Below are 24,192 nucleotides of genomic sequence, written 5' to 3'. Positions count from 1 at the left end.
TCTAACCCAGGCAGAGTCTTCTTTCAGGTAAGCTCATGAAAAGTGAGTTAGTACAAGGTGTAGCCTTTCCAGGGGAAAGGAATGAAGATACTTCTTGCTCCTCTCCTTCTGGCAGTTTCCGCCCTGAATACATTGCTCCTCAAATGATTTATCATAGGTAAGAGAGAGGTCTTAGTACACTGCACGATTGAAAAAAGGGAATGGGAGCTTGAGTGGCTGTGCAGACCCTCTGTTCCAGACATACTTTTAAAAAAACCCACTGGCTCTTCCTTATCTTCTGAAAGAAAGATGGCAAATCAGGACAAGAAAGAGGTGCAAACCAGGATAAAGTGCCAAATTTGTCCTTCCTCTCCTTCCTTCCATCTCTGTTTCTGAATGATTAGATGTCTCCCAAGTCTTCCTTTGTGCAATCCATCCTTGGATACCTGAAAGGATATCTGCACAGGCTCTAGTCTATCACTGTGCATGTGCAGACCCCAATCTAAGCCTGGCAAATGTAGATTTCCACTGGTCAAGCTGTCATTTAGCAGGGGACTTTGCTAGCATCAATATACTTTAAGTCTTCAGAGGGAGCAACATTATATTGCACTTATCAGCTCTTTGCCTTCCCAACCCTACTGCCAGAAATGAAAATAATGAACTCTGGGGTATTCAGCCTAAGGACAGGCTTTCAGTGTACTAAGGTTTTTGTGCCTCTAGGTATCACCTTTTGGTAGTAGAAGGAAAATCTGCCTTGAAAGTGTAATATGAAATAATTCAAAATAATATCACATTAAACATTTTTTTTTTTAAACTTGTCTTAATTTAATGTGTGCCTACAAACTGAGAACAGTAGCTGCAGCAATCTTATAAATTTTAATAAGCCAGAAACAACTCTTAGGATATTCCATACTAATAATGATATTATGCAAAATAACCACTTACAAGGAAAATCATATAGACTTTTGGGAACCATAACATTCTGTCTTTCCAGATCTATCCTGACACATATATCACAATTTTAAAATGCTATAATTCCCTTGTATATGGCATCAGTTGGTTTTATGATCTATAAAGTAATTTAATGGTGCAGGTGTTCAAAGGTTTTATGTTACTGTCATCAGCCATTCCTTCAGGCAATCATTGTTACTAGAGAAGATGAGAGGAAATAGGTTTAAATATCATGATCTTGACAAATTGGAGAAATGGTCAGAAAAAAGTAGGTTGCAGTTCAACAAACCCGAGAACCATCACTGTATTCACATGAAAAAAAGAACAACACAAAACAGGAAAAATGCAGATAGATAGAAGTTCCCAAGGAAAGGATCAAGGCATGTATTATGAATACAACCACATGGACCAAGGTCAACAGTCCAACAGTATCTGTTTCTGATGGTAAGCAATATTTCATGCTTAGGAAAAGACTACAAGAAACAGGAAGGGCAGAATGCCACCTCTCCTGATTCTCTTTCTACTTCTGGCACTTGGGGTTAGAAGCTTAGTGAAGTAGAGTGACATCTTCAACATCATATTTTAGAATACCTAAGTGTAACTTCCAAGTTTATTCAAAAATCTCTGGACCTATTTGTGCTATCCAAATCATCCTATGGCAAAAGATTTCACAGTTTAATTGTATACCTCATAAAACTTCCTTCCTTTTGTTAAACCTCCTGCCTATAATTTCATTGTGTGCCCTTTATCTTACATTTTACGAAAAATAGTATAGCATAGTTCCTATTCATGTTTTCCATGATGTTTTTATTAATTTAAAAAATAATTTTATAAATGTTGATTATGTCTTTATAAATTTTAAGAGGCATCCTACTCTATGCAATTGGTCTTCAGAGACCATAATGTACTTCTGAAAATTCTTGTCAATTCTTGTCACATTTCTCAGTGTGTCTTCTAATTCTACTTTATCATTTTCTGATATCTGCTGTGTGATTTCTATGTGGTGACCAGAACTACACACACCATGTGAGACATAAATGCACAAGGTTTTTTTTCAATGACAGTTTTCTCCCCTATTCCTTTCTTTATAGTTCCACATGTACTAATTGTTTTTATAACTGTTATTGAATACAGGGCTTACATTTTAAAAGAATTTTAAAAAGGATCTCCACAGTCTCATTTCTGAGTAATAAAATCTTATTGCAAGCTGCTGCTATACATATAGAATTACAATTACTTATCTTCATGAGACTTATTTTACATTTATTGTTTCCTCCTGAAATCTTTTCATGCTTTATTATGAGAATCTCCTTCAGCAATTTTCAGCCAGTTTATCTGTGACTAACATGAATGTGAGTGCTTGTACTGCACCCCAAGTATTAGCCCATGTCCGATTTAGAGGTGGATCCTATATCAGTTGTTTTTCTATGTGCAGAGCGACTCACAATATAAGCAGGTATGTGTGCAGATACCCAGCTGACACTTATGCACATAAATCAGGCATCCACAAGTATCTATATTTGCCTTTTGCTGAAATTCTGGTCCCCAGTGAATTAAATGTCCTCCTAGTTAGAAATGTAACTTCCTGCTGAGCAATCATTAGGTGTATGTAGTTCAATCCATAAGTTCCAAAATTGAGAGAAAAGTCAGTTAAAATCTCTGCATGTTGGTGCTGTTGATGTCGACTTGTTTTCAGGAATTTAATAGATTTCTGTGGAATGGAGTCTGTAAACTGATTAATGACAACACCAACATCATGGCCTGGACCTTGTATAATTTTCAGAAAAGACTGAATTGGAAAAAAAAGAAGAGAAAAGCTTACAGGCAGTGCTTCTGTGTGTTCTTTGTAGACAGCTGTGATTACCCTTTGTTCAGTTTTATAACTGTGAAAGAATTACTATAGAGCCTTCACCCAAAATGTTAAAGGCAAACAGAAAACTGGGAAAATAATTTTCAAAATGTAGTGTGTCCAATTAGGCATGAGTTAGCTTAATGCCTGACTGCACACCCAATTGACACATTAAATTTGTCATGGTTTCCTTTTCAGTTTGGGTAATTGTGCATGCAAATGAACAGGTACTCATATAACCTGTAATTTCCATAAGTAATTGACATATTTGCATGTGTAATTACTTTCTTTGTAACTGAAACTCAAATTTTGACTATCTTAATATTCATCAAGAGCATGAGCTCTGGTCCTTTCAGCAGGAAATGAAGTTCAGTGATCCACTGACAAATTGAATCCACCTCAGAAAAGTGGGGAATTACCTCACCAGCCTAGATTATCCTAAATTGTTCTCTTTCTGATTTAGGAAGGAGGGGTATCAGACTGCATCAGCAGTGACACCTGACAAGATCCAAGCTAAATACGAACAACAAGGTTCTAGATACAAAAGGATTATTCTTAGAAGCCACTAAGTCCCTAAAGGTTTTTTTTAGAAAGAATGAAAATGGGAATAGTTGGTCAACCTGTCAAAGCTTTCTAGACTACATACCATAGATACTATATAGGCATCTATATATTAATGCAAAAAACTTAATCTCATCACTGCTGTGAAATAACCAGCATAACAGAGATGGGATAACTCATGACTATAATATGAACAAAAATTGGTATAGTATGCAGGGAGGACAAAGCAGGGAGAAACGAAAAAGTATTTTCTTGCATGTACGAGATAACATGCTTGGTAACTGAAAGTACAAAGTATATCCCAAAAGTCTCTGGTTAATAGCTAAAGAGAGAATAAATGCTAATAGAGAAGAAACTAATAAGGAAGAAACACAGCAGGTATGTAGACAGATCTTCACAATTTGCTCTGAAAAACAAAGATGAAGCTTAATGGCAGGTATGAAAAATAGTCAAAACAGAAACAGGAAGAAATACTAGGTCTTTGAGACAGAATGTGGTACATGGTGGGCCACAAATTGAACATAAATTAATAGGGTTGTGCAGCTGTGAACATTGTGTCTGGGACGTATTGTCAGCAATGCAGCCCACAGGATTTCTGTTCCTCTCAGACCTGTCTTGATGAGCTACATTGCTGTGATCGTTACACTTCAAGGAAGGCATGAGAAAGTCCAGAGAATCTCTGGAAAAGGTGGCCTTTGGGTAATATTGAAAAAACTGGGTCTGGATAAGACAGAATAGAAGATATTTGGGACAATGTCATAGAATTTAGGCATATGGAAGTCTGCTACAAAAAAGGAGATGATAGACTGTTTTCCAAGCTTTTGGCAGATAAAGAAACAGTGATAGGCTTTGTTTTCATTAAGAAATGATCAAGTTGGACATTAGGAAACACTTCCTCCTTATGAGAGAAAGTGACATTGCTAGTCATAGCTTTGCACTGTATGAGCAGGCATCTGCAGTAGTTGTAAAATCCTAATTGCTGGAGATATTAAAAACAATTTAGCCATATGTCTTTCATGAATGACACAGGGATAATTGATCCTACTAGAATTGGGCTAACTGATATTCTCAGGGTTGCTTCCAACTGTTCTTCATATAATTCTGTCATTTGATGGTTGTATTTAAAATTATGTATTCTTAGTAATTGCATAGTCTTTTAAAAAAAGCAGAATTGAAAAATTTTACCATCCCATAATTTTTATCTCTTTCACTCATACTTGGTCAGGGTCTTTTGTTTACATCTAAGATCATAACAGTTTGCTGAATCAAAATAACACCTCTGCCAAAGGGGATATGAATGCATTACTGTTATGCTTCTGACCTTTTGCCAAGAACAAAAATGCATACTCAAAGGCAAAGAAGAACTGGGCGTAGCATCAGGGTTTCTTTTGTAAAGTTTCCAGTTAACTGAAGATTAAAATTTTTAATTACTATTGGACCGAGTAAAAAATGTTGGTGTGCAGATGGAAGGCATCCCTTCAACAGGCCTGTTTCTGTAGAAGCTGCAGCTACCATACTGCGAGTGGATAGCTGATTAATCAGGGAGCTGGCTGGAAAGCTGTGTTTAGTTCTGTTTCCAGATCTCCCATAGACTTGCATGACCTTAGGTAAATCACCCTTGCTAAGCCCTTGAAGGAACATCCTCTGGTTTATGTGTTTCACAACTCCTGTGCAATGAGTAAGAAACCATATAGATCAGCTATGACCTTGCTGATGATTTACTCTGGTAGGAACTTAATTCAATACAGAGCAGGACCAGGGCTGGAATTTAGTCTGGGGGCCTCACAGGGCAGTTATGATTAGGAGGAAGCTCTGCAGGTGGTCTGGTACCACCTCCTGCACAGATCTGAACTGTTGTCAAAATTATGTCATTTTACTCAGGAACTATCCAGTGAAATTTTGAAAATCTCTGAGGATGGATCTTACACAGTGTCTCTGGGCACCTGTTCCGATGTTTACCACTCTGATGGTGGTTTTCTTTTTTTCCCTCACTGGAAATTGTGACCATTGGACCTATGAGGAGACTCTGGTTTTGCCTTAGAAAAGGCAAAATAGCTGCACTTTAGGTTGTGGAAGATTACAGTCAGTCTTTACTCTTCTCCAGGCTGAAAAAAACCTCTTCCCTCAGCCTTTCCCCATGCAAGCCCTCAACCATGCGACTGACCCTCCTCTGGCCTGTCTGCCAGTCACACATCTTGTCCTGGGGTGGCAAAACTGGGGACAGGACAGCACATACCTCCACAAAAGCATCAAGAAGAGGGGAATAACCATTTTCCCCAGTTCCCTTACTGTACACCTGTTAATGCAGCGCAGCATGCTGTTAGCCTTCCTCACTGCAAGGATGCACTGCTGCCTCATATTTAACTTGTTTTCTAACATGTATTTTCTGAAGCCAGCCAGTCGTTAGCCTGTACTATTGCACTTCCTTTTTCTGTCCCAAGGCATTAAAAATTATCTTTGTTGAAGTTTGAATCTTTGATCCCAACTTTGAGCAAGTTTTTAGTCCAGCAAGTGATTCATCCATCTTGTAGTCTAGTCATCCAGTCCATATCCCCAGATTTTACAGTGATTATTTTTAATTAGTTTTCTGTATTCCTAGTTCCATTGCTATAACTTAAAATTTTGCTGTCTGAATGAATGACAGCAAAAACACACAGGGGAAGGAAGTTTTCCATTTTCATTTAAAAATGAAGAGGAGTTATTTTTGTGTTTGAATATACTATCAAGCAGAAGCTGTTCTAGACAATGTCTATAGCAAAAATATTGTAATGTTATTGCAGGGAGAGAGAAATACTGAGTCATGCTGACTGGGTAATAATAGTGCCCACCTCAGCTGGTGCCAGAAATCACTAGCAAGGATGTTTGAGAAGATGATAAAGGAGTGCTGTGCATCTGCACAGGAGGTCTGGTTCTGAATACTCCAGCTATGAACATCCTGGCATGTCCTAAAGGCAGCAGAATGATTATTTCACAAGTTACAAGTGGCTGCCAAAGATTATATGTCCCAGCCATCTCATTCACTGTTCATTTGCTTCCCTCCCTCCCTCTAGGACAGTTATCATTTTGTGCGGGTTACTGATTGGACATTAAACTTCCAGAGGGATAATCCTAGCAGAAGTCAGCACATTTAATTTCCCTGAAGCAGGAATGCTGAAAACTTTTACATGCAGTTCATTAAATTTTGTTCTCATTAAATTAAAATTCTATTAAACATATTTATTTGACTCCTATTGCTATTTATCCTGCTTTCTCTGGAGTATTTACTGGAGTCCAACGTTAATGTTATCAATCAAATCAATTAATGTTATTGATTAAATTTTCAGTGTTATTCCTATTATATATTTAATTCAGTAAGAGTTCTGACCTCAAGAATAAGTCAAACAAATTTAAGAGCAGTGGTCTGTTCACTCTAAATGAAAATTATGTACTTGATTTAAAGGAATAGTTTCAACACTACATGCATAATTTTTGACCATATTTCTATTCCTCCATAAAAAGATTTTGTTGGGAGAGAACAATGAAGTACTTTTTCCCTTATGAAGGAAAGAACTTCAAAGAATCATGTTATCAGAGAGAAGCAGAATATATAAAAGCAAAGATGCCTGAAGGAAGAGGCCAAAGGAGACAACCATTAAGTAATTGGATTAACCTCTATTTGGCCCTTTTCAGCTGAGTGAGATTTATTTGGATAACATGCTGGTTTTTTTCTTCCAGGTTTATACACAATGTAGCAGCCATTCTCAAAGACTGAAAAAGAAATTGAAGCATGCGTCTCAGTAAAAGTCCCTGTCTGGGTAATATGCATAATAATGCATCTTTCAGTAACTTAAAATCTGGAACACGATTGTTCCAGTAGCCATAACCTGAATAATACACAGATGGAGATATTTTTTTGCATACAATGTCTTTCTAAATTGCAGCTGCAAGGACAACTTAAGGAGGAAATGAGAGCTTCTCTCATTTTACTTGAAAATTGATTTAAGAATAAAAAAAAAATCTATTTAAAATTAGAATAAAGCATCAAAATCTAAGACTTTGCAAACTGGAAGTCCAAAGTGTCTTTGATTCAAATAAATTATATTTTACATTAATCTATAAAAAAATTTCACCAAGAGCTGAAAGAATTGATTGTGCCTAGATCAACTGTATTGTCTAATTTAAAAACAAAGTTATTTCAAAGCAGAAAAACATGAGAGTTTTGTTAGAAAATATCATAACAGTTAATTTGGAAAATTTTGAAAGTTAAACCCCAAATACTTCCTTCTAATATCTTAGCTTTCTCTACAGATATGTAATTGAAAAATTCTCTAACAAATATATACATTTTATAGCAGCTGTAGTAGGAACTGCTTGCTTTTCTCAGAGCCTCCATCCTAATTTATCTAGTTTCTGCATATTTTGCTTGAGGAGAATTTCAGCAAGGACACAGTGCATTTTCCATTTCTGTGGATGAGGTGTTATCAGCATTTACTTTGTCTTATATGAACATAGGTCTGCGGTGATAGTGGTCCAGCCTGTGACCTTCAGCTGTATCCACGCAGAACACCCAACCCAGCCACAGCAACTGCATCTATTAGTGAGATAAGGATGGGTTTGGGGCCAAGGGGTAGCTGGCTGATGCTTGATTTGAAAGGGATCAAAGTGCTGCCTATGGGAAACAGAAGGAACAGACAGCAAAGAGAATATTGGGACTTTTGACTCAAAGAGGCAAATAGGAATGAAGCTAGTTCACTGTCAATATTAGAAAATCAGAGAGCCACTATAGAGGATGGGATCTAGTTTCTTCTTGTCCTTCACTCTCATTTAGTTGTGTAGTTGGGCTTATTTCTTTAGTCATGCATTTAATATCTATTAGTTTTAGCTCAGACTTTGCAATGATTTTTACTTTGCAACTGTCTGGACACTGAAAATATAGCAGAACTCAAGTCTGTGCTCATTCAGAGCATATCTTCCTGGAGTGCACACACTAATGTTTCTGTATTTGTACTTTCCACACAGTAGGACCTAAAGAGGATTTTGTTTAATTTGTTGGCATCAGACCAGCTTTTCTAAAGCATCTTCTGTTTCCTCAGGCCAATCTGTTATTGCTGTTGTCAGAAGGAGACGTGTTCCACCCCTTGCCTCTGAACAGTCCCCTTGCCCACAGAGGGCACTGCAGTCAGGAGCTGCCTGACAGGGTCCTGACTTGCAGAGATCAGTGTGGTGATGGACATGTTAAATGAAGCACAACCTCTCTTCCGTGTTGGATAGCCACCTGATGCACTTTTACATGTTTCTACAAACTCCTGGAGGATAGTTGTAGTCTCAGGATCTTTGAAATAGTGTCAGGAGTTTGCCCAAATGTTTTGTCCAAGCACTGGGAGTCAAAATTTACATGAAATTGTGACAGGTAGTATCATGGTAATTACTGTCTTGATATGGTCATGACTTCAGCATAAAATACTTTTCATAAACCTATTAAATTTCATCTTAAAAGCAGCTAGTTGTTTTGTTGGGTTTTTTTATTTTTTCCTCTCACAATATAACTTTTGGAAGGGCTGGTTCAGAATTCTTATTCTAATGCTGTCTAAGGTTAGTGATAGCCTTCTTTTGGTTTCCATTATGTGTTGACAGTTTTCTAAGTAGTTGTCCTCAAGATTTCTTGAAGGTTTTCTTCAGAAGCTTGAGTGTTTAATAGTGTAAGAAAGTTTGTACATGACTGTTTATTTATATCTTTTACAGTCCCATCCTCTTCATTGAGAAAATGTTCATTTCATCACACAAAATTCTTTGAATGGAACTGTTGTATTTTTCTCAGCTAAAAGCTTTCTGCTTGAGTTGCCTGGGATAGAATTTCCATGAGAAGGTGTATTTCTGGATCTAAAAGGTTATAAAATATCTAGAGGCTCATGCTTCCTTTGTGCTCTCACAGGTTTAGGCATAACAGTGAGCAAAGTCACTGATATATGATATTTTTCCATTCTGCAGCTTTTTTGGTAATATTTCATCACCAGAAACTGTCACACTCTTATTTTACACTGAAGATCCAATGCTGGTCTAATTACAGGGTCTTCAAGGAACACAGAATGCAAACCAGACAAAAAGCATTGTTAGAAGCTAAGTTCAAGATTTACAACTCTTTTCCCTCAATTATTGTGCAGAATTTCAGCTCAGAAGAAACAAGACAGTAAAAATGTAATTAAAATGCCATAAATCTTACAATAGTGCAGTTTCATACAAAAGGATTCCCTATCTCAAAATCACTGATAAGCTGAAGGAAATTGTATGGACCTATGTGAGCTCTTCCTTTTGTTAGAAATGTGGAGCAAGATCTGACCTTAAATTGTAGGAAACATTCCTATCTATGTGTTTATGTAACTACCAGTCGGAAAACCACACAAAGGCTCTATTAAACAACCTTGCTTCTACTGTTCATGTGCTCTGCATGGAAGTGCTTTGATATAGGACCAAAACCAGAGAGGTCTCTGTCGCTCCAGTGGTTTCTTGCCGTGGGCCTGATGTGTTAGGGAGTGAAAACATGGAGTTTTAGATAAATATCAACAAACAGAATTTTATAAGTTTGGGGATTTTAACAGACCCTTTGCCCCAAAAGATCTTAGAAATACTCTCACCATACAATTTTTACCCAGCAGAACCAAGAACTGGTTGTTCTTATTTAGAGCCTTGCGCATCACCTGCTGCCTGGATGCCAATTTTACCATTTTGCTATCCATCCTCTTTCATGTTTTAATCTTGAATATGAATTACTGATGCATGAAGAGAGTGAACTGGTCACTTGGCAGGAATGAAACATCATTCTCTTTTTCACTCTTGCCTGCCCTGTGCCTTCATTTTCCTTCCAGAATGCTGCTACTGACATACACCTATGCTTCCCTCGAGTTAAAGATATCTCACTCCCATCTGAATATGAAATATCTAGAAGGTACAGAATAATCTGCTGTCCTCGGCCTTGACACTAGAGGCAATGGGTCATTTCACCTGTTTCTGCCTTTGCTATGAATAGCATTGCAAAACAAGTCTCCACAAGAAACAAAGGAACTGGAGGTTAAGAGTTGATAGTTTGATGCCAGGAAGCGGCACTGAATTGTTCGCCTGTTGAATGATTTATAGGGAATATATGAGTTTTCATGAGGAAAGTGGAAAGAGTATTTTTTCTGGTAATGTCATATGTATAACACATTTTGGGAGAGAATAAAACAGAGCAAGGTCCTTACTAAAACCCTGAGACTGTCTCACTGGAGTAAATTTGTTTTTTTTATCTCCCTCATCAGAAAAGCAAAAAATCTCTGTTCACCACTGGATGTCTCCCCATTTCTCCACTATTTCGATGGATATTTTTCACAATGTAGACAGGAAATTACCTGTTGAATTATTTATTTTTCAACAGAGGACATGAAGTCACAGTGACCCCAGTTTTCTTTTGTGATAGGCTCTTCACAAATAACTACTTTGAAAGTCAGTGCAACACATAGGTGAGATGCCCTAGGTATGTTTAATTATTTAAGTTAACTTTCATCCTCTTTTCTCAGCAGTCTTAGCAAATTTAATGTGCACTTTTAAGGGAGACTGTTACAAATGTAGAGTCTCATTTTGCTCTGAATAAAGTGCTGTTTTCCTCATTTTGAAAATGTTTTTTTCTAGTTTCAGAAGGTCGAAAAGGACAGGTTCATATCTTAAAGAACTCAGATTGGGCTTGGATTTAATTATAGCTAATAACTGAATAATACATGTTAGGAAAGATGTGAAAACCCACAAAGGGGAAATTGACATGAAATATGTGGCCAGGGTGAATAAAACTGGTTTTCTTGTGATTTATTTCAATGATCAATTTGCTCTGCCCCCAGGAACTGAATTCTAAATCACATGAAAAATTTTGTGTGACTTTTCGGCAAACAATATACAGGTTTTAATAGAGCAGGCAATGGATTCTGGGACAATTGTTATTTACTGTCATAATTTTAAATCTGAAGAAGTTATATTTCCGTTAGATGAGTTAATATTTCAGATGAAAAGCAGATGTTGTTGTTAGGAGAAACAATGTTGTCAAAATAAGAAACTAAAAGTGTAATACTTGCTTTATAATTTGCTTTTTCATCTGTGGGGAACTGCATCAGTATTTTTTGCCTAGGTACATTCTTTTGTGCATGTTTGCATAGCTGCATCGTATGGATAACCAGTCCCTCAAACATCAGTCCTCATTCTCATGCTTTTTCATTTCAGAATTATTAGCTATCAGCTCATAGTCCCTCTGTGAGCTACCTTCTACTCTGTAGTCGTCAGTATCATTCCTGTCTGTTACTCCAGTTTTGAGGATAAGCTAGTTCTTTCCTATCATGCCTGAATTGATAATGTTATTCTTTATTAGGCCTTATAAAAGTCGCATTATTACAGTCCTAGTTATTTTGTCCTCAGCAATGTTCTTTGGCAATTAAATCAATTTTGCTGAAGAACTTTTTTCTGAACTATCATTTCTCTGAATGTGTTCCACAGCTTGACATATTGATTTCCAATGTATTACAAAGGGATCTTTTTCACACATGAGAAGAAATTATAGTTTCATTTTATGTTTCATCAAATTTCTTTCTACTAGAAAATTTGTAAGGAAGAAATTCAAGCCCCCCTATCACTGAAGAGATCGGACATAAAATCAAGTAAATATCTTTCCTGTTTGCATAAATTGTCTAAGATTTTAATACACCACATGTTGAAACAATTGCATGATCCTAGGAAAAACATTAACATTCAGTCACTCGTAGCTAGGACTTAAAATTTAAATTCACGGAGTGATTTATTCTAACATATAATAAGCAGGGATATCAGAGAGGAAATGAGAAATCAATCTGGTACAGTTACAAGCAGCATAATATTTGAGAAATTTTAGAAGGCGTCATGCTGAATAAACACTTTTCTATTCTATATAAAATATTATATACTATACAGGATTTTTATAAAAGGTAGCAATTATATCTCACAGCTGGGAGTCGTTCCACTGGATAAAAATTTAAGAAAAGTAGCCTTTTGAGTGCACAGATTTTGTGCCTTAGCCCTGCAGTTTGAGATTTATCCTGGGGACAGCTGCACAATGCTTTTGGATTGCAAAGAAAAAATTGTTCAGTTCCAGAAATTATAGATAGAGGGGACTTCTTTCCATCCCAAGTGAAATAGCTGGAAAATTAATCAAAGAAGAATTTGTGAATATTTACCTGAATTTGACTGGTAGGGACAAACCAATAAAGACATGAGAAAGGGGAATTGTACTTTCCTAATATGTTACAAGAATCTATCCAGAGAAATTTTTTATTATTTTATTGTTAGTTACAATAGTTGTCCTTTAAATGAGTCATTTTGTTCCTATATTTCATGGCAGGTATTGGATTTGAGTTTGTTTTTTTTAGGCCAAGGTGGCTATCTTACTGGCTCTAGAGGTTTAAGAAAAAGGGAAGAGGAATCAAAGAGAACTATTACAGTCCCAAAAGCTGCTATTTTCAACCTAAGAAAAATTATTGTGCTATAAATCTGTTTCATTAACATGTTCAAATATTCTCGTTCCCCACCAAGTAATAACGATTTAAACACCAAATGATGTCTAATCAACAGCTTTTCTGATTTTCACTAACTAGCTCCCACAAAGCATGATGACAAATTACTTCTTCTGAAATCAGTTTCTTCATTCTTTAGAAACTTCTGCTCTAGTGGTAGAAAATTGTACTTCGATAGGCAATAATACCACTCCCATTGGCATTATTTCTGACCATTCCACAGGTAGAAAAGAATTGCTTGTTCAGGCAAATACCATACCTCTGATACTGATTGCATAGTACCAACATCATTCAACATCTGTAGATGTTTTATCTGATTTCACCTTTATATGGGGTTGTAATAGTAATTAGTAATTGGACTAAAGTCAGTGGAGTTTTTCTAAAATGACTGTAAATATTTATATTTGGAAAGCATTGGTCTGTAAATTATGAGATATAGAAACCTTGTTTCTCCAGTTATTTCAGTGAGGTTATTCCACTTCCATGACAGCAAAAGTCCATTTAACTAGCCTGTAGCAGTCATACCTAAAATTTGTATTATTACAACAAGTATTTTTTGTTATTCCAGAATAATTTTCTTAAATTTCACTTGAAAGTTCCCTTTATTTTTTTCAGTTTAACCATTTATTTTGTTGCAGACTCCATAAATATTTTTCTTCAGTTGGATTTAAATTCAACCTTGGAGCATTTTCAAAATCAAAGTTTCTTGAAGTGAAAGTGAAATAAATAGTCTCCTCCATAGAAGCTGTTAGTTTGCCACTCTTTGCTAAATAAGATGCAGGAGAATCAGGAGAGGAAATAAGGTAAATGAAATATTGTTAAAAAGCACCCGTCAACAGGAATTGTCACAAGAAAATATCTGAGGTGAAAGGCTTCTTTGACAAATAGCAGGCTTTGCTTGGTTCTCATAAATTAGAGGGCTGTAATTTTTTTGTCATTAGTTGACCAAATAAAAAGAAAGGGAAGGTGGAATGAATTTATGCATTTGGAAATTGGAAAATTACCAAATTACTAAAATAAATGGCAGCATATCAATGGTTAAGGCATTTCCACTTCAATAATGTACAGGAAAGCAGAGGTCACCCTCCTTAAAGGATTTTAAAAATTTAAACACTTCCGATGGGAAACTTGCCATGTCATAGCTCAAGCCAAGTGATTTCTGAGTTTTACCTCGGATTGTATTACCTTTTTTGACAAAATGTTATCATCGAAAGAGAGCTATACACAGTAGATAGCAATGTGAAAACAATGAGGTAATAACAATATATTATGTTGTCAAAAATTTCCATTTTTGTGCAGAAATATTGCTAAACCACAAATCTGCAATTTCTATAGACAGAGGTTAGCTACCAGAAAGCCTTCTGACTTTTTTGAGGTCAGTTTCTTAAGGAAGGGAGCTGATCAGGCTTTGTGACTGCTCATGTCTGTTTTCTTTATGCAGTTGTGTACAGTTAGGCCAATTTCAACAAAGTTTTTTGGAGGACTTTATTCTTAAATTGACTAGTTGTCCCTAGGTGGAAGAGAAGAGGTCTTATTGGTGCTTCTCTTGGTGGAAAAACATGTGGAGATGGGAACATCAGTAAGCCATCCAAGTGGTGGTGCACTTCAGAACAACTTCAACATACAGTGTCTTGAGCTCCTCTTAATTTGCTGGAAAAAGCAAGAGGGTGCCATGGAGTTAGGTCAAAGGCAAGAGCTTATGACATTATGGGAATAGGTCATAAGGATTTGGCAGACATCTGAGATAAGGAAAATTACAAGAGTATGAAAGGGAACTACTGTCATGGAAGGAAATGGGAGATACATTAATTCAGCTTCTGCCAAGCAACACAAATTTTTGTCTCCTATGTTTATTTGTTCATTCTGCATTACTAATGCTTGTCTCCATTATGATCTCAAACAAATATATTTACCTTTCTATTCCTTGTTTTCTCTTATGTGTAATGATACTATCCATATTTTGGAGAAGCATACAGTTTTTAAAAAAATACTTTTGTTATTAATCTTCCAAAGATCATGACTCCAGGTGAGCCTAATTAAAATAATAGGGCAGTATGCAAAGCTAATTTTGGCAAGGATGTGTCATGAAAATTTTATACAGAGAGAATTAATTCCTTTAATGTGTTGCTGTACTAGTGAAAAAGAAAGTCTGATGACAAAAGGGTTTTGGAAAGGATCTTGGCAATGGTGGAGAATGGTAAGCCTTTTTAAGAGAGAAAAAATGTACAGTATGAGAGTTTAAAAATGGAGAAGAGTATGATTGGTACTGGAATCAGTGAATTAATTGCATGGTGTGTATCAGACATCAAATGTTGATGTGAAACCTAGAATGTTCCAAAAAGCATGTAAATAGTCACACTGATGAATCATTGGTATTACTTTTTGAAAGGACTGGCTTAAACTTTTGGATGTTTTGACAGTGATTCTTCATTCATCTACTTCTGTTTTGCAAATCACAGGAGTCATGTGTTTCAGACAATTATTTGCGGACTTTGTGTTGATTATTCTTTGGGAATAAGTCAGGAACTTAATATAGGTAGATAAATTAGCCTAGACTACTTCTCTAGTCCATGGGGAGTGATAAGCACATTCAGAAGGTGATTCAGAGCAATCAGAATCAGCTTCTATCTTCACTGGCTACATTAAATGTTTATACATGAATGGAATAGATATACCCCAGGTGGGAAGCAGTCACTGTAGTGCAGTAACTTATTTGTTGATGCACTAGAATATAATGAGAGGAAAAGTGCTACAGCTGTCAGACCACTTCTTAATATATCTGTTTTCTCACAGAGAGAGGATGAAGCTGTTGCGTTGATAAAAAGGAACCAAAGTGTTCCTGTGCCAGAGCCATATGAGAAGAAACAATCACTCAGGATCTCACTTGTTCTTCAGATTCTGTCAGGGCTTTCCTACTACCATCTCATGAACAAAGTTTGTTGAGATATATTTGTTGAAAGCTGTTCAACACATTATCTACACAGTATATATTCAGTTGATCAGTCTGTTTCTTCTTCATGAAATCTGTTGTTCTATGATACATTTTTCATTAGGCAGCTTCCCCTGAGTCTAACATTAATTATGCACCAGACTCTGAGTCAACAAAACCACGTGACATGAATGAGCGCAGCTGAGCATTGACAGGCTCAGACATTTAGGATCTTTGTACCAGGATTTCCCAACAGAAGGGTCAAATACAGATGGACTTAGCTCTACCTTCATGGGCTAAGTCTGAAAACACTTCACTCTATCTGGGAGCATCAAGATGAATCAGAATCCAAAGTCACTTCACCTTGGAGCCTGCTAAAGAGGCACTTTTCTCATACAAATGAACGTTCTTTTCCTAGTAGCATGTCAATGTTATCTGTCTTACAGATGATACTGGATTTTGGTTTTGTTTCTTTCTGACATGTTGCAGTACCAGGAATTAATATGTTAGTGTTAGCTTTGCTTTGGTATTTATGTAGTCATTGGATGTGTGACTTGCAAGCACCTAATTAAGACAAATAAACAGTGCCAAGGATCACCACATTTGCTTTATTCATGATTGCTTGCAATGTAATGGAGGACAGACAACAAAACTTCAGCAAAGGTCAGTGCACAGAATGGCCAATGGGAAATACAACTATATTCATCCAAATGTCCCCCCTAGCTAAGTATTTTGCTGAAAAATAACCCCGGGAGAAATTAGGATGCACACTGGTGAGTCAGAAATTGTCCTTGCCAAGCTCAAAGACCCAACTGACTTTAAGCATTAGGGAGAGGTGAACCTGTATACAGAGTCAGCATGCACAGAAGAACCTTTTCTTAATAGTACACCATAAATTAATCACCTAATATTAGCAGATGACTTCTAGTTCAAATACGTGGCTTCTGATTTAAATCAGCCTCTAATATGACAGTATACGTTCCAGTGCCAAACCGAGAGGTCTGACATAGTTTCTGCCCCATAAACCATGGTAGGTACTGAACTGTAAACCCCATGTGTTCAACAGTGGAGCAGGTATAAATACTTGTAGGCTTTCCATTAGCAGTTGGGAATTTGGCTATGCATAAAAAATCTGTTAATCACAGAAGTACATGTGAAGGTCTTACTCAGCTCTGCCATCTCTGGAACGCATTAATTATTTGAGCATTCAGACAGTCTTCCTGCAATCCTCACCTGGTGTTCTTATGACAGACCACATTGCCCATCAGAGATGATGCAAAGGGAGATGGTGTGTGTATGTCTGTGTAGGACACGTGGAGACCTGAATATCTGTCATTGTCATACTCAGCAAGGCAAGTATGACAAGACAATCCTTACTCCATTCACTAAAAGAATAGAGATGGACTTTATGCACAAAAGGTTTAAAACTAAAAATGCTGATGGTCAATTCAGGAATGGCCAGCAGTGATATTGGCTTAAGTAATTTGGGCCTCTTTTCTTCAGGAAGTGAATTGAGAAAATGATTGCTGTCTCAGCTGGCTGCACTGCCATGTGGAAATAATGCTCAACCAGTAGCAGACAGGTCTGGCTTGAAATCAGCTTTTAGTACTGAGTCCTGCTATCCCACTGCTATTCCCTTAACCTCTACAGCTGTTTGATTATAAAATTTAGTCATGTGCCAATAACATGTCCTCTGAACACCCTGGTGTGGAAAATGAATAGTTAGGTTTTCAACAGATGTCTGTTGATGGATTATTTTTGTCAGGAGATGAATTGTTTTATTGGGTTCTGATGTTCTATTGTGCTCTTAGGCCTCATGTCTCATCACTTCATCCTATACTGTTTATTTTCACAGCCATAAATTTGGTTAGTTTAAATACAGGTGTCAACTGCAGTCTGTCATTTTACACATGAATAACTTTTGTGACTGATTTTACCTTATCCGCTAGATAGATACAAGTATCTATCCAGATTGCCCATGGTTCTCCATTTTGGTAGAAGGTTGTGCCTCTCCACTGCAGAGTAGTTGGCTGTTGGCAATCTGTATGTTGGCAACATGTGTGTTGGAAGTACTCAGGCACTCGCTGAGGTTTCCAGGTCTGACACATGCAACAAGGCTGCTGTATTTCTGTTTAATGGCCATATTAAAATTAACCCACTTGGGCACAGCCAGATTTTTGCAAAGAAGCTGTCTCTATGGAAAGAACTTCTAAAAGGGAACCAGATGTTTAATTCTGAATTATTTCAGCACAGAGCTTATTCTTAGTGTTTATGAATAAACAACGTAACAAAGTACATGCCTTTTAAGAGTCAAGAAGCATTGCACACGTTCACTATGCTGGAGTCAACAGTCTGCAGCACATTAACCTAGCATTCTAAACCCCTAAAGTAAAGTGCCCCAGAGGTTAATTGAAAAGCGACTACTAAAGACATCTTCCTTTTTCTTCAGAACTGCGTATCTACAGAGCTCAGACAGCTGTTCTCAAATAAACACCTAAACAAGAGCAGCCTCATGGGAAATCTGTTTTAGATAGCTTGTGCAAGTACTAGTGGAAATGAACACATGCATTTCTTGAAAAATTTTTGAAGATAAAAGAAATTATACCAGCAAAAGATGTAAATGTTTAGTAGCACTTTTGCTTTATTTCATTCCTCTATAAAACAGCACAAGTAAAGACATCCCCGTTTCAATATTTCTTCTCTGATGAATGACAGTGTAGACTTGGGCTCTTCAAGTTGAAAAAAAATTGTATGATTGGGGATAAAAGAGAATACCATGAAATCAGTGGTATCATAAAGGACAAAAATAGGAAGTGGCTGTATATTCCCTTCTAGTACACAAATGGAGGTCAAGCAAATGAACCGAGCAAATGGTAGGTGAAAATAAAATAAAGGCTATGATTCTTCACACAACATGCTATTAAGCAGTGGAACCCATTCACTCCTAAATATTTTGGATGCTAGTATTTTACAGAGTTTAAAAACTGGTTAAACTCAGGAAAGAATAATTTGTTTAAGATTACTAATCAGAAAGTCAGCCTCAGTTCAGGAAACTTATTTCTGATGTTTTTGATTTTCCAAGGAAAATACCATTATACATTTGCTCTATTCTTACTGTTTCCTAGGCACCTTCTGCCAGCAACAGACATTGGTCTAAACAGAGGAAAAATATGTCTATTTTTCTGTTCAGGTGGAAAAATTTTCTAGTCTGGTTAAGTGGTGTGCCATTTTATTGCCATAGAAGAGACCATGCTTTCTTTACCCTATCTTTGGTGTATACTGTGTGGCTTATTTAAATTAGGTTGTTAGCTGTTTATGGAGTAGACAGAAGAATTTAAATCCTTCTGACTTCCCATTTCAGATTGTACCTCTCAATCCAGATGAGCAGGACTCTTCTGGTGTAGCTAATGCAATGCAGTGCACTACAGACTTACCCAAGCTATTTCTAAATATACTTCCAGGATCCTAATCCACTCACTCACCTAGCTTTGTCATAGACTTTGATACAGTTATAACCTAACAAGAATGCAAAATAACCTAACAAGAATGCCAAGCACCTCTTTTTCTTTCAGTAGTTTCATGACATTAGGTGATGCTCCTTTTCCCTTTTTCATGTTTCATGTAGGTTCATCCTAGCTTCATATCTGGAGAGCACTTGCAAATGCCAGGGGAACTAACAGGTTTCACCTTTTATCTCTCTTGACTGATTGGGCCACTCTTACATCATTACAATACTTGATTCTAATTGTATGCAAACACTGATAATTGTAATGGATAAGTGCTCTAATCTGAGAGTAATTTACTGTTTATGCTATTTGCATGTATGTGGCTTTCAGTACTATCAGAAGGCTGAACAGAAATTGCACAATAGATGTTAATTAACTCCTGAGAACAACTTTTTAAACTAATACTCCTTATTCACATGTTAGTACAAAAAAAGAAAGACATAACAGGATTACCTACAGGAAATAATTTTTTCAGAGTTTGAAAAAAGACATGGCGCCAAAATATGACATATTTTGTGCAGAGAATTCACTAGAGACATCTGAAGAGGAATTCAGTGTGATCATGGTGGCATGGAAAGTGAATGAAGTTTGCCTCAATCTGTTGAATAGCTAAGAGACTGAAGAAGTTAGAATGTAGGCGTTAGTCCCATTGGTGTTGGATGGAGAACCCACATACTTAATAATATAGAAATAAACCATCACGTCATAGACGCCATGCTGGAAGGAGAATATGTGGTGGTTAAAATGATTCTGTTGGCTAGGTAGGTTTTTCATTTTCCCATCACAGAAAAAGTTAAAAATGACTTTCACTTTAATTATTTAAATTGCCTCTTCTTTCTCTATTGTACTCAGAGCAATTATGAATTTGGACAAGTCTTTTATCATATGCTAAATGAAGCACACAGGGCATTCAGAAATTATGTCACTTGCCTGCTTTTTTTAATAATCACTGTTTCATTGGAACTGCTCCTTATCTACAGCACAGAAATGCCCAATAAAGGTTATTTTGATTTATTAAAGAAGCCTTACTAATTTGATTTTAGCTATAATTTTTCATTTAAGTGAACTTTTCATTGCTTTTATTAACAAATTCAGGTGGTAAAAATAATTATTAATGGAAATCCTTTAATAATATTACAGTATATCTTCATTATACCTTAATCACTCAAAAGAGGTACCTGCAAAAAAACATTAAAACCATAAATGCATTTCTGATGAATAGCTGTTTTGACTTTTAATAATAACTGAATAACTGTTATGATGAATAACTTACGTTGACTCTGCATTTTCATTATGATTTTTTTGTAAGACAAAAATTGCCAACACATGGGATCTTAGATCCAAGTTTATCTAAAAAGCATGAAGAAAAAAATGTTGAAAAGGATGAGGAAACACCCATAAATTAAGACAAAGATAAAACTTTTCAATTATATTTTCCTATTTTCTCTTCATCAATGGGTTTATAACCTTTTTTTTTCAGCTTTTTCTTCCGAAATGCTTAAAAAACTATTATTCATACACAATATCTCTGATAGCAAAATATTTTATAATGGAAAGGTCATTTCATGTGATAAAATAGCATATTTGAATAACTTGTTAAAAAATAATTCAAGAACATTTTTAGTTACAGGCAAAACTATGGATATGGTGTCCATGAATTCACGCTGACACATTGCAATATCTTGGGGTGGGATGGTTATTCAACTCCACAGGCCCATTTAGAGTTCATTTATAAATGTTATGTGACTGGACATCTAAATCTGTTTCTTTGAGGAAGCTGATTCCTTCAGACATCCTTCAAACATGCTTAAGAAACTTTGACAACAATGTCAACAGTATAGAGAAATTGAGACATATAATGGCTTAGTCAGCACAACAACAGAAAATCCGGAGTGGGGGAGCAGTTTGTGTTATTTATTACAAGTTAAGCATGCTTTGAGTATGTGTGCTGGTTTTGGCTGGGGTAGAATTAATTTTTTTCACGGTGGCTGGTGTGGGGCTGTGTTTTGGATTTGTGCTGGACAGAGGGTTGATAACCTAGAAATGTTTCTGGTTTAGCTGACCAGGGCTTACACAGGGCCAAGGCCTTTACTGCTTTTTGTACTGATGCACTGGAGAGGGAAGTTAGGGGTGCACAGGGGGTTAGGAGGAGACACAGCTGGGACAGATGGCTCCAACTGATCAAAGGAATATTTCAGACTGTGTGACATCATGCTCAGTATATAAAGTGGGGCAAAGCAGTGAATTAAGTCCTCGTTTTGCTTTTCTTGTATTGGCAGCTTCTGCTTTCCCTATTAAACTGTCTTCATCTCAACCCAAAAGTTTTCCAGCTTTTACCCTTCTGGTTCTCTCCCTGATCCTACTGGCAGGGAGAGTGAGTGAGAGCCTGCGTGGGACTTGGTTGCTGGCGTGGTAAAACTGTGGCAGTATGTATGAGAGCTTGGGTCCTGGGAGGATCTTCAATGCTTTCAGTCTCCTGGAGCTTGGCTTTTCCATGGTGAGCAAGAAGCACCTCAACAGGTTTTGACTATTTTTGGTTTTGTCAGAAATGAACTTGTAGGTATGTGAAGGTATCAGATCAAAATGAAGGTATCTAATGAGTATTCCATTTATAGCCCTAAATTTTTCTTAAACCATTTTTCATATATCTAGGTCCTTCTTTATGGTTCAACAACTAGAATAATTATCTTCATAGCATGTTGAATATAGAGAAATATATTATTTCTTTGTTCTCTACACACTCAGTATCAATTGAAATACTTCTGTTTCATCAGGATATTGAAAGACAGTCAAAAATAGTCTCTATGACAAAATAAGGTGATGAGTCTTCTGAGGTCCAGATTCCAGGCTTCCCTTCCTTGTAACTTGTCCATGCTCTTGATCACTCTTTTCCTACTTCAATATGATATATCTGAAAAAGTAGGTTTGTTTTTTTTTTTTAAAGAGAAGTTAAAGAGAAGAAGTGGAGATCTGTTCTACAGTGGGCATACAAATACAATGTTGGCACTCTACATGTTATGATAGGTGGGATAAAGTATGTTTGCTTTCATTAAAGATGTAGGACGCACAAGACAACCATATACTCGGGGCTCTAAATTCGTCATGCACTACAGAGTTGAGTCAGAAGAAATATCTTGCACTCTGGACAACTGATGAGCAAATATAGTCCCATATGGGCTTGTTGTCCCAAGCACCACTGTTGAGGAGCTCACCTCCAAGGTAGGAGAGGTTCAAAGACAAATATTCTGTACTCATGTTGTGGAAGGCACACCTGACTCTAGTATTGTCCCTGAAAGGCAGACGTACCTTAAGGATGTGACCTGCCATTGGTTTGAGGAGTGGAAATGTTTCAGTTAACTCTAGCAGTGCAAATTCAGGCTTTCAAGATGAAAGGAAAGACTCTGTGAAAGTTTTATGCCTGAACTGAAACATTATTGGCTACTATGGTTTCATTGGTGTCCCTGCAGAAGAGTGAATTACTGATTATGAAATGAATGGTTTACACCTCTGTGAATTTGAGGCAATAGTAATAAATCAAAGGAAAAATAAAACTCCTACACAAATACAGTAAGGAAAGAAATTTTCCTATGTTTTTATAATATCCAACAAAATTCCAACAATCCTTATGTTCTACATAGTTTTGTGGGAATGGGGAATGTCAGGGAATATTGTAAAAATATTGTTTAGAGTTTGAACTGATTTATGTTCTTGTTTTTTGAATCCCACCTGTGTATATTTTTCATTTTAGATTGTTTCTTATATTTCTTCCTTTTGTTCTCAAAGAGAAACAGGAGGAAAATGAAAGCAACCTACTTTTCATAGGATCAGGGACTTAGGAGCCAGCTCTGGTATTGGGGGTGTGTGAAAGACTGGAATGTTAACAGTTAATGGCTCAAACTATTGACCATTTGCAAAAGCAGCAGGGTGCACACCCATCACCAGAGTGTACAAGCTGGGTGTTGAACAAGATTAAGAAAGAGGCTGAGAACCAGAAAATCCTGCAAGGTGGGGTAGTCTTTTTTATTGTGCCCAAAGTCCTTACACAAGTGGCTAAGCTGTGAAAACTCCCTCTGGGGAAAACTCCCATCTGGGGAAGTACCAGGACATCCTGTGTCAATTCCAGGACAACCTGAAGGTATTTGTCCTTTTTGATGGGCCATAATTGACTCAACCATGCTGATGTAAGAGGCATCTGTAATGTCTTAGAAGGTGTGATAAAACATCAAAGACTCTTCTCTTGGTAAGAATAAAAAAACAGTTAGAAAGTCTTGTGGAATCTCAGTCTTGTGTCATGTAGGTAACATGGGATTAAAAGGGGAGAGGGACTGAGAAGAGAAATTACATTAATATATCAAATCTGATATTAATACATTTGCTTTTGGCATCTAAAACCTGACCTAAATACAGAACATTCTGCATTGCACTTTATTTGTACATCAAGATTACTGCCATATACTAAAACCAAGTCCATTTCTAGCTTTACTTCTAGTCTCATATCATCACAGCATCATAGGTGAGTCTCACATAACTTTAGTCTTATGAAAGCTACTAAGATCTGCTCTTAGCAGCGAGTGAAGAAAGACTTGTTCCTCTCATGGGTGATTCATCCCATCCCTCAGATTTTTATTTTAGATTAGGTGAACTCATCAGCAGTTACCAGTTTCTTTCATTTACTACAGACTTATCATTGACTGCCTTAGACTGGACACCTGACAAGCCAGAGATAAAGTGAGAAAAATCACATTCAGTGTCTTTTGAGTGATACAGTTCCATGTTCACTCTGAGCTTTAGCTTTTCTTCTACATAGTCACGTCTTCACTGTGACCTATTGGGAAATTAGAAATATAGCCTCAGAGCTTGCTTACGGTTTGTTTTATA

This window comes from Corvus cornix, chromosome 3, assembly GCF_000738735.6.
Source record: "Corvus cornix cornix isolate S_Up_H32 chromosome 3, ASM73873v5, whole genome shotgun sequence".
NCBI lineage: Eukaryota > Metazoa > Chordata > Aves > Passeriformes > Corvidae > Corvus > Corvus cornix.
The sequence above is the reverse complement of the archived record's forward strand: the minus strand, read 5'-3'. Positions refer to the sequence as shown.